Below are 14,510 nucleotides of genomic sequence, written 5' to 3'. Positions count from 1 at the left end.
CAATGATTTACATGCTTTATTTAATTCTTGTGAACCCAAAATGCAATCTTTTAGTGGTAAAATTGTAGTTTTTCCGTTTCGGGTGGGTGAAAGGTGTTTCCATGGGGGGAATATGGAAGATAAATTGAATGTTAGTATGCTGAAGTGATTGGAATAAGAAAAACCAGAAAATAGTATATTTTATTGCCAAATAAATCAAGAAAATGGAAAAAGTAGAAATATGTCTTGGAAAAATAAGGAAAAATATAATGATTGTTTATGGATGTATGGTAGTGGTAAAGCATGAGGTTTGGCCTCTGGTTGCCTTATCTTTTTGTCAAAGTTTGTGATTTACCGCTTTCTATATATCAAAACATGACAAAATGAACCTCTACACCTGTGCAACGAAAGCAATACCTAAATGTAGGGGGTTGGGATGTTTGAATGGTGTGATTTGCGTGCTGATTGTTGCTGATTTTCTTATGCACATCATATCATAGAGTCCGTGTTATTTTAATTAAGAGGGTAGTAGCATGAGTGTATCTCGATGCTATCCTTATATCGCTGCAACGGGTTAGTAAATGCATTGGAAAGCTTGGTTGTGCACCACATGATTCTGATTTAAAATGATGTTTGAGCACTTAAGAATCATTCACTTTGCATGTGCATGACGATCATGGTATCAGAATAAAAAACCTGGATGCATAGCACATGTTTTCAATGACAATGACCCACCTTTGAGTGGAAAGGCATCCTAAGCCGTAGGATAGACGTTCGTTTCTTGTGGAATTATTTGGAAAGGAAACATGGTATATCTCCTGGATTCAAAATCAAAGAGTGGAGTTTGTTTGTTTGTTTTATATGTTGAGCAGCACATCAAGGGGCTAATCCCTGCGATGTAGGAGAGCTGTAGTGGGGCCGTGGTGTTTCTACCGAGAGGTTGCCTCCCATGTATGTGATTATCGTGGTATTTATTGCCAATGTGTATGGGTTCTACCTCTGTGGAGTTTATAGAAAGGAAAATATTGGACTACAAAACTATGAAACTATAAACGCATAGATTAGGCTTTAGTCCTTTAGCAGCAGATTAACACTCCTATCCCGCGAGGCCGTGAGGGTGTGTTTGTTTGTCATGAGCATGAGGTCCGGCTAGTGCCATAGCCAGTGCCAACCCATTTTAGGTCCCATCAGTGATGCGTCTGTCGGGAGCTGCCAACAAGTGGTGGTTCTCGAATCTAGGGTATTTAGGGACCAAAAAGTTGGTTCATGTCCTTTGACAAGGACCGTCAAGCCGAAATACAAAAAGTTGAACGTATTGAGAGGGCTAGACGACGGTTGGAGATTGTAAGCTGCTATTCTCCTCAAAGGAGTAGCCCGATATGCATAAAAGGTAGTGGTCTTAGTAACCCAACTGCTGCACATAGTCCTTTAGGTGCAGGAGGAAGTGTAAGTTCTTCCTCTTCCACCAAGTCAACCCACTTCAAGTGGAGGTGTGATTCCATCAACCCAAACTCCTATTGTTAATCCGACTGTCGTCATGGCACAACCCATTGCAATTCCTGCAGGGAAGCCGGATCTGCCAGCTTTAGGAGTTCCAATGGGTTAGCCGAAGAAGATGCGGAGTTTCATATTTGTGAGTTCCAAAGACTAATGTTTAATTATCGCATCCAAGATGAGGGACATCTTATGATGTTCTTTAACATGACATTAAAAGGAAGGGTTGCGGTATGGTATCATAGCATAGAGACTAGAACCATAATCACAATCGACCAATTTTACGTAGCTTTCCGAGGAGAATATGCCCCTAAAAGAGGTGGCCAATACTGGTTGCGTGTGTTGAATGTAGCACGCCAAGACCCCCATGAGAATGTGAAAGCCTATGCAAATAAGCTTAAGGAAGTGTTTCGTAAGTTACAAACTTACATTCCTATTCCGTCGGCTGCCCAATTAAAATACTTCTTGCATGGATTGGATTTCAATATTCAAGTACAATTGAGCAGTGTGGCTTTGGCTGATATAGATACCGCCATCGCGCGGGCAGAAGGAGTAGAGTCACGATTACAAACGGCCTACTCCTCGCGAATAAATCTTAATGCGGGTTTAGTACCTGGTGGCAATTTACCATTGACCAATGGAAGTCAAGGGATGCCTATGAATAACCCTAATGGGAGGGGAAGCATGGTTCAAAATGTACCTTTGTTGCCAGCTCCTCCGAGTGTGACTATGCCTATGGCTAGTCACTTGGCTCCACCAAATGTTGGAGGCCAAGTTTCGAATCCTAATGTTGTTCTTGTGAGTCAACAACCAATGCCCAATTAAATTGTTAGGCCAATGGAACGACGGATAGATGATCAATGCTATGAGTCGAGTGTATCTAATGTCCTAGGCAAAGTTAAGGATATGATGAAGCACTACACCGACATGATTTCTGAACAATATTGGCAAATAGCTGCTGACATCAATTTCCTGAAGAAGTAGCAGAATCTGATAGGGAGTCGACGCCCTGAAGAGGGTGGTCCCTCAAGATTCACCTGTAAGTGGTGTGGCGGACAACATTTCCCTAGAAACTGTCCAAATGTTAAATGTGATATTTGTGGGAAGTTGGGCCACTTGGCCACTACCTGTTGGAGTAAGATTAGTTCTCTCCAACAAGGGAGTAAACAGCAAGGTCCAGTTAATCATAGAGCGCAAGGTAATAACCTGCAGCAAAATGATGGACCAAGACAAATTGCAAAGAGGAAAGACCACTATAGAAGAGTTGCCACAAGGCAATGGAGTCAGCCTTATTGAGGCCGTATGTGTCAATGCCATTGAAACCTCTAACCTACGAGCCGTGACAAGAGGCCAAAAGGCTAAAGAGGTTGATAAAGATAATGCAAAACCGGTCGAGGGAAACCCTAAGCAAGGGGATAAGGGGATGCAAGTCCTGAATCTTGGCGTGGAAGGTGGACCTCTAAGGCCTATCGACAAAAAAGTTGATTCTAAGAAGGATGAGGAAGTGCCAAGAAAGAAGGCAAGAGATAAAAGAGAAGCACCAAAGCCGATTCCGAGACCAAAAGAAAGAATGGTCTGGCGAGAAAAGAGAGCGTTGGCTACCTATCATGATTTTGATTTAGCAAGTTCTCTTTGCGAAGTCAAACCAGATGTAAACCTCTTATAGTTGATTAAATTATCTCTAGGAGTATTCAAGGAATTCAAGAAGATCCTGCGTATTGGGTATATTGTAGAACCTTTGGGCATAGCATGAGAAGGGGAAGATTGGTTTGATCATGCTGAAAAGAATTGCCCTAGGGTTCTAGCATACGTGAATGGAATATTAGTAGAGCATGCTATTGTAGACACTGGGTCCTCCGTCAATATCATGAGTTCAGAGTTGATGGAGAGGTTGGGTCTAGGCATCCAAAAAGATAGCTCCACCCTTCTTAGAATGGCTGATGATAGTCTAAGGCAACCAGAAGGTTGCATTACTAAAGTCCATGTTACAGTTGCAAGTGTAGAATGCTTCTTGGACTTTAGGGTGATAAGATTTGAAGGACGTCCTAGCTATCGAGTCTTGCTAGGTAGGCCTTGGATCTTACGAACAGACTGTCGATATACCCGCCGGTCGAGTGGTTCTAGGTAGAGGTGCTAATCGAGTAATAGTTTATGCTTACCCTGAGTCTCCTCAGAGTGAGAGAGCTCCTTTATCCTCTACTGAATTAGAGACAACAGATGATCCATCTGGTAGTGAGACATCATCCAATGATGAATCTAACGAGGGGTCCACTATAGAGGATATTTATCAGATAACTCTAAATGAGCCGATAGAGCCGCAAGATAGGATAAGAGACGCATATGTGATTGAGTTAGACCTTGGCACGTCGAATGATTCACAACCAATTAAATTAGGTTCCATGCTCAGTTCATTAGAAAGGGAGGACTATGTGTCCTTGATTCAAGAATTCCACGACATCTTTGCTTGGAGTTATGAGGAGCTGAGAGGCATTCCTCCCAGCCTGGCTGTTCATACTATTCTTGTAAAAGAAGGCAGTCGTCCTGTGAGTCAGAAGGTATAGCGGATGCCTTTTGAATTGAGGGACGGGCTCTTTGAGGAGTTACAGAAGTTACGAAAAGTTGGTTTAATCTTTCCTATACAGCATACGGAATGGTGTTCACCAGTTGTTATTAGGAAGAAGAAAAACAACCAGATCTGACTATGTGTAGATTTTAGAGAGCTGAATAAGTAGATAGTTAAGGATTACTACCCGTTGCCATTTATTGACCAGATTTTGGATCAATTAGCGGGTAGGAAAATATATTCGTTTATGGATTTCTTTGCGGGTTACAACCAGATGGCAAATGCATAAGAGGACAAGTTGAAAACAACTTTTATTATTGTCTTTGGTACTTTTGCATACCATGTGATGGCCTTTGGATTGTGCAATGCACCTGGATCATGGCAATGAACAATATACAAGACCTTTGGTGACATCTCCCCAGATGAGTTGAAAGTATTTATTGATGACCTAGGGACAGCTACTATAAGGGAAAGGATGTTGATTATTTTAACAAAGTGCTTTGAGCGCTACAGACAATTTTGTATCGCTCTTAACCCATGGAAGTGTGTCTTTGGAGTGCCTTATGGGCTATTGCTAGGCCATGTGGTCAGTTCAGTAGGGATTGCAACTGACCCTGAAAAGATCAAGGTTATAGTCGCTATGAGTCCAACACGCACTCCGAAAGAGGTACATAGATTTCTATCATCAATAGAGTACTATCGGAGGTTTATAAATGCCTTGGCAGAAAGGACGTTGCCACTAACGAGCTTATTATCCTTTAGCTATCTATTTGTATGGAGTGACCCTTGTAAGGTAGCTTTCGAGGATGTGAAACAGGAGCTAGTAAAAGTGCTAGTTTTAAAAGCACCTAAAAGAAGCGAGGTATCTTACATATTTTCAACAGCCACCATGCATAGTATCAGCTACAATTTAGCCCAAATCTGGGAGGAAAAGTGATATCATCCGATAGCTTTTGCTAGTCGAAAATTGGGCATATCAGAGATTAATTATACCTACATGGAGAAGTTGTGCCTTGCGATGGTCTTTGCGACTAACAGCTTCTATTCCATCTTGGTATGCTGCTATCACGCATTATCTATCCACCGGAGAGACTGGAGCTGGTTTATCAAAATCAGAAAAGAGGAAAATCAAACAATAGGCTTTGAAGTTTTCCTTGATAGCAGGAACACTATATCGGTAGGGAATTGATGATATCTACCGCCGATGTGTGATGCCTGACGAGGTTCCTTTCAACTTGGAAGAGTGCCATGACTCTGCATGTGGAGGGCACTTCGCTGGACGGTTGACGGCACACAAAGCTTTAAGAGCTGGATATTGGTGGCCGTCCATCTTCCAAGATTCCTTTGAGTATGTTAAGAGATGTAATACCTGTCAAAGACATGACAACAGAGAGAATACAAAATGCCCACTTACGCCTATTATGGCTATCCTTCCATTTGAGAAGTGGGGCATTGACTTTGTGGGTCCGATCACCCTATCGTCTACTACTCAGAAGAGTTACATTATAGTATCAGCTAATTATTTTACAAAATGGTTAGAAGCGTGGGTGACAAGGCAGGACAATGCAAAAGAGACTACAAGTTTCCTTTTAGAGCAGATTATCTGCCGTTTCGGTCCACCGAAGGAACTAGTGTCGGACCGTGGAACCCACTTTTTGAATAAAGTGATTAAAAGCCTGACTGAAGCTTGGCAAATCAAGCACAATAAAACGACCCCCTATAATCCGCAAGCCAACAGGCAAGTTGAAAGTACTAATAAGCAGCTTGTGGGTATCTTATCTAAAATAGTCTTGGAGAAGAAACGAGACTAGGATAAGAAGTTGTATATGGCAGTATGGGCGTATAATACAATGTTCAAGCGAGCTACCGGCCATATTCCATTTAAATTAGTTTATGGAGAAGAGTGTGTGTTACCCCTCGAAATCGAGTTGCCAACAATACGGTTTGCAATTAACCACTCTTTGGGAGATGAGGATTCACTCTTTGAATGTTTCACAACCATAGCCCACCTGGATGAACTGAAATTGCAGAGCTTATTACACTAGGAGGTAGCTAAACGTCGGATGAAGCAGTTACATGACCTTAAAGCAAAGAAGTATACCTTTAAAAAATGGCAATTAGTTCTGTACTATGATGTGCGTAGGGACCTGTTTCCAGGGAAGCTAGAACCTAGATGGGATGGCCCCTATAAGATTATTAGGATAGGGAAAAATAGGTCTACGGCTCTATTAGCTGATCTGCAGGGAGTGGAATTTAAAAATAAGGTTAATCTTAATAAGATTAAACCTTATTATTTTTTAGTATGCTACACGAAAATGCATTGCAGGTCCATGCTGAGGATGATTTGAGACCTGCAAAAGAGCTTAAAGCTGGTTGATGGGGCGGTTAATTCCTTATTTGGAGCGCCCATATCAGGAGCAGAGATACCATCAGGGGAAACTTATCTGGTGGAGCAAAGGATACAAGGTGATTGAGCAAGAAGACGGAACCTTTGTGTGGGAGATCAAAGTCTTCTGCCATCACTGCTTACAAATGTTGACAAGTATCCCTATTGAGTTTAGTGAAGAAGGTGGGATGGAGCCGTCAGTTCATCCTCTAAACATGCTAAATTTTGACTATCATAATTACGAATAGAGGAGTTCGTGATGGCAAGCTGTGTAAACCCATTGTGGATGTACACATTATATTTTGACGGAGCGTCTAGGGGCCCTAATAAAAAAGGGTGTGTTGGAGTAGTAATCCAAGATCCCCGACGTAGAGTTACGATGAAGTTAGCTGCTTATCTCGGGGTAGGATTCACTAACAATATGGCGGAGTATAAAGCCTTGATTATGGGACTACATATTTCCAAACCAGGTGGTATTCGGCAGTTGTTAGTAAAAGGGGATTCCGAGTTGATCTTGAATCAGCTAGATGGGACATACACAGTGCGGAACCCCATCCTTTGTATGTATCATCGAACTGCGATGACCCTACTTGAGGAGTTTGAGAGAGTGTCTTTTCAGCTGATTCCACATTACTAGAATCAGTTTGCGAATTCACTGGAAAATCTTGCTTATGAAGGAGACCTTTTCTTCAACTATGGTCCTAGTCTCGATATTGCTATCAATAATGAGACATGACCCAGTTGCTTGTGGGGAATGTTATCAGAGCATGCAATATATGGCAGGAGATGGTTGATATGGGTGATGCAAAGAGTAGCTGAGACCAATCTATCGTTGTTATCCTGGACCCATAGGTTGATTAGACAACATGTTATGCGTATGCCTCTTGCTATGTATGTAGGAGGGATGGGTCATAATCGTATGCATTTAGTTTAGGGCTGTGAACCCTATTTTTCCTTCTTGAAAAGGAGCATATTATTATATATCTATACTATTTCAGGGAGGGATGTGTAGGTGCTACTCTGTTTGATCTCGTTAGGCCAAGAGGGCCAATTTTGCGAGGTTTTAAATGTTTTATTTCATTAGGCCAAGAGGGCCAGTCATGTGTTTAGTACAGGTGCGGTTAATGGTTTCTTGTTTTAGTTCTGTGCTAGACAGGTTCGAAGAAGAGCTTGGAAGGAGCCTTTGTCGCACGGGAGCTTCTCGTGGCCCTATCCAGGTGATATCTCTCCTTTACGAGTAACGTGTCTTTATGCTATATGTGTCTGTGTACTTATAGGGGATTTTCTTTTCTTGTTGGGGATCGGCCGTCCAAGGCATGAAGTCCTAGGTCTAGGTTAGGTATGTCTGAGGGAGGCTTGAGTAGTCGTTGCCTCCTATAGAGACATTGCCAGGCATCGAAAGACCTGTTTTAGAAAGTAGTCCTAGTGACCCTGTTCTACTAGCCTACTAGGTAGCCGTTCTAGGAGTTCTTGCTTAGTTGTGAGGCAGTTAGAGAAGCCTGCCGAAGGAAAAAAATGATGATGCTAGAGAGGAAAAAAAAACCCTGAATATCTTAAAGACAATAAATATATACAAAGGTGTGTAAAAAGGGGTTCTAACCCCTATAAAAATAGCAAAGAAAAGAAGAAAAATTTATAAGCAGTTGATCATCCCCTAGCGAAGGCCTGGTAGGTTCCTGGGGACGAGTCAGACTCGGGGCCGATGCCTTGTCCTCCTAGGGGTGGCGTCTTGCTGGAAAAGAAGAAAGTAAGGAAGGTTGGAGAGAAAATAAAAGTGAGCGTCAGAAAAGGATTAAGTGTCGCCTTGCGAGGGCTTGGTAGGTTCTTGGGTACCGAGACAGGACCTGAGGCCGATGCCTTGTTCTCCTTAGGTCACTACGCTCAGCTCCCTCCTTTTTACATGCCCAAGTATGGAAAGAATAAAAACCTAACAGAAGAAATGTGCTAAAAGAAAATACTTCTTGATCAGGCTATAGGAGTCCTCGCCTAGTAGGAGCTCTTGGTTGTGTTGTCCTTAGTTAGGTAGGTAGTTCAGACCACCACTTAGGGCGACTTCTTTGATAATTCTTTTTAGTTTGGCCGTGTTGAAGTAGTCGGTTAGTGAATAGCTTGGGACCTTCTATCAGAGTATGCTAGGCCTACTCCTTGTGGATTTCATGCCTTGGTTTTGTCAGGGGGTAGGGTGAGCTTTGTGTTGTGTTTTAATGTATATCTAGTTTATATAAGCTTGATGCTTCCTTTGGTTGTTTTGTGCAGATCTATTGTGGGATTCGATGGGCTGAGTCATCCTATCCCATGGTCGTCAATGAGAGCGGAGTTTTGAGCCCGGGATGTGCCTAAAATTTGCCAAAAAATTCGGGATTTAGAGGAAAAATATTTAACATCGAAGGGCGACTGCAGCTAGGACGATTTTAAGCACCAAGTGAAAGACGGCTTTTAAAAGGCGCCCGAGCGGCACTTGTGGATTTTTGATAATTTTTTCGACTGCCATGCGGGATGTCAGGAGTTGCCGGTCAGTTGGGAGGTCCAGCCGGACACCCAGGATTTTTCAGAGCTCGAATCGGAGTTCAGACGAGGACGGGGCCACAAATTGGGCAAGATACAAAGAGGTGGACATTAAGAGGACCAAAGGGGGGGTGCCCTTTGGAGCCTTGACTCCCCCTAAAAATTTTGTGCAACATAGATGAAAAAAAACGTGAAGGAGATGAAGAAGCGTGAGCATTAGGATGCGCCGATTTTTTCGCCCTCTCCCATCATGATGGAGCATGGAGATTGTGAAGAAGCTATCTGACCGACATTACCCCTTGATTTCTCCCTATGGGCTGATCTTATCACCGGTCTTCGCACGAGGAATGGCTGTGTGGATGAAGAGAATAGATTCTAGTATTTCTCTCTCCTCCCTCTCTCTTTTCCCTATGGGCTGTTCATGTGTACTCTCTTGAAGAAGGAACAAGGGAAGGAGAATGAAGGGAATGGTGATGCTTCCAATGGCTTTGAAAGGGGGGTTAAATACCAGGACACCTGGCTAGAATCGTGCCAGATCACTCCTTCTTCATCTGTCATTCAAGGCATCTCGGGTTACGTAAAAACACGCTATGACCATTTTCATGAAGAAAATGAAGGATTTTTTATCATTTATGATGATAATTATGTTCTTATTGGATGAAAATTTATTCGTGTGCTGTTTGCACCATGATTAATTGTTGTTTATAAAAAAATTCTGATTTTGCAATGATATACATGCTTTATTTAATTCCCATGAACCCGAAATGCGGTCTTTTAAGGGGAAAATGGTAGTTTTTCTGTTTCGGGTGGGAGAAAGGTGTTCCCATGGGGGGAATATGGAAGATAAATTGAATGTTAGTATGTTGAAGTGATTGGAATAAAAAAACTAGAAAATAGTATATCTTATTGCCAAATAAATCAAGAAAATGAAAAAAATAAAGGGAAAAATAGAAATACGTCTTGGAAAAATAAGGAAAAATATAATGATTGTTTGTGGATGTATGGAAGTGGTAAAGCATGAGGTTTGGCCTCAGGTTTCCCTATCTTTTTGTCAAAGTTTGTGATTTACCGCTTTCTATACATCAAAACATGACAAAATGAACCTCTACACCTGTGCAACAAAAGCAATACCTAAACGTAGGGGGTTGGGATGTTTAAATGGTGTGATTTGCGTGCTGATTGTTGCTGATTTTTTGATGCACATCATATCATAGAATCCGTGTTATTTTATTTAAGAGGGTAGTAGCACGAGTGTATCTCGGTGCTATCCTTACATGGCCGCAACGGTTTAGTAAATGCATTGGAAAGCCTGGTTGTGTACCACGTGATTCTGATTTAAAATGATGTTTGAGCACTTAAGAATCATTCACTTTGCATGTGCATGACGATCACGGTATCAAAATAAAGAACCTGGATGCATAGCACCTGTTTTCAATAACAATGACTGACGTTTGAGTGGAAAGGCATCCTAAGCCGTAGGATAGACGTTCGTTTCTTGTGGGATTATTTGGAAAGGAAACATGGTATATCTCCTAGATTCAGAATGAAAGAGTGGAGTTTGCTCGTTTGTTTTATATGTTGAGCAGCGCATCAAGGGGCTAATCCTTGCGATGTAGGAGAGATGCAGTGGGGCCGTGGTGTTTCTACCGAGAGGTTGCCTCCCATGTATGTGGTATTTATTGCCAATGTGTATGGGTTCTCCCTTTGTGGAGTTTATAGAAAGGGAAACGTTGGACTAGAAAACTATAAAACTATAAACTCATACATTAGGCTTTAGTCCTTTAGCACCAGATTGACGCTCCTGGCCCGCGAGAGCATGAGGGTGTGTTTGTCTGTCATGAGCATGAGGTCCGGCTAGTGCCATAGCCACTGCCGGCCCATTTTAGGTCCCATCACAGTCTAATCTTACCCCCAAACAATGCAGATGGGTAGCTACATTGCAGAATTATGACTTTGACATTACACATACACGGGGAAAAGACAATGTAGTTGCTGATTCATTATCAAGAATGTGGGCTTGTAAAGTTTCAGCCATTATGGAACTTCATAGTGATTGGATAGAAGAGCTTCACGAGGCCTATTTGTTAGATGCTAATTTCAGGCACATTTTCCAAAAATTACAGTAAGGACATGTAGAAGAAAACTCTCCATATCAACTCAAGAATGGTCTCTTATGGTTTCAGGGTAGGATTGCCATCCCATACACTTCCCCATTCAAGAAAAAGATCATGCAAGAGATGCATTCTTCACCTACAGCTGGTCACTTGGGCATTTTTAAAACTTATAACAAAATTGCTAAAAGCTTCCATTGGAAGGGCCTATGGAAGGATATAAAAGATTATTTTTGAGCTGCATGCCATGTCAACAATACAAAGACAACACCTTAAAACTAGCTGGTTTACTACAGCCATTGCCTATGCCTGAAGGCAAATGGACACAAATCACTATGGACTTCATAACCGGCCTACCGATGACCAAGAAGGGGTGGAACAACATCTATGTAGTTGTGGACAGATGCACCAAGGCAGCCCATTTCATTCCTACAAAGATTCAATATAGTGCTTGTCAAGTAGCTAGCCAATTTATGGAACATGTTTTCAAAGTACATGGCTTACCACAGGTCATTGTGCATGATCGGGATGCTAAATTCATGAGCAATTTTTGGCAGGCAGTTTTTAGCTCTATGGGCACTCAATTAGCCCCTTCCACTGCTTATCATCCACAGACTGATGGCCAAAGAGAGAGGGTTAACAAGTGGCTCGAAACTTACTTGAGGCATTTCTGTTATGATGTGCAAAATACTTGGGACTCGTGGTTGCATCTGGTTGAGTTTGCCTATAACAACTCTATACACTCTAGCATTGGAGTTTCACTATTCAAGGCATTGTATGGCTATAAGGTGCCCCTCCCCACGGTTATCTTCAATGATAAAATAAACAAACAAAGCGAGGAGGAATTGGATAAAATGCATGTCTTACTTCAGAAGTGCAAAGTCAACTTGAAGAAAGCTCAGGATCAAATGAAGCTTTATGCTGATGACAAAAGAAGGGATGTTGAATTCCAAGAAGGGGATTTGGTGCTTTTGAAGGTGCCCAAGTCTAGATATGCCACCCTTAAGGATGGACCCAGCAAAAAGTTGGCACACAGGTTCTATGGGCCATATCGCATTATCAAAAGAGTGGGAGACTTGGCATATCGGATTATCAAAAGAGTGGGAGACTTGGCATATTAGTTAGCACTACCACCATCCACAAAAATTCATAATATCTTCCATGTGAGCCAATTGAAGCCCTTCATTGGATCATCAGTGGATTATGTTGAGGAGTTACCACCGATAAATGAAGAAGGCATCATTCAATACATACCCAAGCAAATCATTGGACAAAGGGAAAAGAAGCTTCGCTCTCGCTCCATCATGGAATACTTGATTAAGTGGCAAGGTTTACCACTTGAGGAAGCTTCTTGGAGGCCAGATTAAGTTGTGGAAGAGTTCCCATATCTATTAGAAGCAGATTTGGCTAAAATCAAGCTAACTATGACCCTGTTTTCTCTAAGAATGATTGCTGGCAGCTCTTTGTTTCAAAGCATATTTTACCGTGCACTATGGACAGCAATGGACACCATACATGGGCTGAAAGTACTCCTCAAGAGCTCCGTTTTGATATATGGCCCACCCCGATCAGAATCTCCTACGGAAAGTTATGACAGATTTACTACAGCACGGTCATGTAGTAAGTAGCTTGCTGTCCACTATCTACAACTCACATTCACTCAAGATACTTGGGTCAAATTTCATTTTTATAATTCCCCAATAAGACCCATGTAACGTACATACCCCAATGACCTGACATACGCAATAATACCTCTTCATTTATTTGTATACCCCTGTAATAATGCAACAGAGTAGTACTCTGATCTGCTCCTAATACCCAATTAGCATAAGTGCCCAAACTGTTTTTGAGGGCAAAAACCTTCGGGTGGGGATGGAATGTAAGAGAGGGGGATTTATTAATGGGGAAATACTAGCTACACTGGCTAGTATATAAGGTGTTAGGGACTTGATTTTTCATTATCAAATTTTAATACAAGTCTCCTTTCATCTTTATCTCCTTCTCCAAGCTCTCATGGGTTCTTTCTCTCCTTCTGTCTTTCTCTCTCTTTTTCTAGTCTTTCTCTCTCCTCATCACTCTCTCTTCTCCACTCTCTCTCTCCTCTTCTCTCTCTCTCCTACCTCCTTCATTACATGTTTGGACAAGAAGCCCCTCAAAGAACACCTCCGAACATGAGCTAGCTAAAGATAAGAGACTGTTAGGTCAATAGGAAATGCTCAAGTCGATCCTCGTGGGATGAGGCAAGACGTTCCCCTATGAGGTGGACCTCAAGTCACCTAGACTGATCAAAGTCCAAACATTCCAGTGAAGTGTGGACATCAATAGCTACGAAAGACCCCATACAACCACCAACAAACATTATCGACTATATTTAGCTGTCGATACGTCACACATGGTATCACAACAAGTTTTTTTTTCAAAAGTTTGATTTTTTAAAAAATAATGGTGTAAAGAATAATCACACATTAAGAGAGGATGACCTACACCAAATTGCCATAAGCACAATCCCTAGAAAAGATATTGGAAAGGAAATTTATAGGAATTATTTACGAATGCATCTATGGGTAAAATGATGTAGTTTGAGGTCAAGGCTTGTTGGTCATGATAATATTACTAATCTCGCACTAGAATTTTTCTTAAATAACATTGCTCATCTTGGAAATTATGTGTAAGATGAAGAATGGTTATTCCGTGAAATTTTTCAAGAAATATATCAACGTGGAAACTGATGTGCTCTTTCATTGAGAGAGAAAATTTTCCACATTATGGAAAATATTTTTATTCCCCCAAAAATTCAAGCTGATACTGAGCGATGGACCCTAGAGGAAAATTGAGCACATACACCTACTTACTGGCCAATTTTTGATTATAGAACAAGTACTATTGAGTATAGCTTATGGACATTACGTTGGGTAGAAAGACTCCAACTGGTCAGGCTCTATATACTTCATAGAAGTGTAATGAATCCGATAGTGCATAGCAATGGCGAGACAATGTCTCTAAATCAATGGATCTATAGTTCCATTGTCAACATCAACCAACCAAATCGGGTGATGGTAGCCTATCATACTCGTCAAGATAATTATGAGGTGGGGGAACTACCAAATCTTCCCAATAGCTATTGGCATTGGATACGTCCAAAGAACCTCCTACTTATTACTCCCAGTCTTTCTCTAGAATCCATGGATAAATTTGTAAATTTTCTTAAATACAAGAAGCTGAAAAATATGTATGGAGCTTGAGTAGTTCATAGGATAAGCCCATGAAAACAAATGTTTTTGTAAAGCCTATGGTACTTGAAAAAAATCTTGGTTTGAGATGAATAAGACTTATCATCTCTAAGGATTATAAATCGTGAATCTCTCAACGCTAAGAAATTATCAAATTTCAAGTTCCTTCTAATCCTACACCGATGGTGGTTGTTGTCCCAATCATAGAATCGGTGGGCTGAGAAGAAAGAAATAGAGTTTTT

This window comes from Lygodium microphyllum, chromosome 7 (assembly GCF_053477565.2).
Source record: "Lygodium microphyllum isolate KBCC chromosome 7, Lygodium_microphyllum_v1.1.10, whole genome shotgun sequence".
NCBI classification, from domain to species: Eukaryota; Viridiplantae; Streptophyta; class Polypodiopsida; order Schizaeales; family Lygodiaceae; genus Lygodium; species Lygodium microphyllum.
This window is presented reverse-complemented; position numbering follows the sequence as displayed.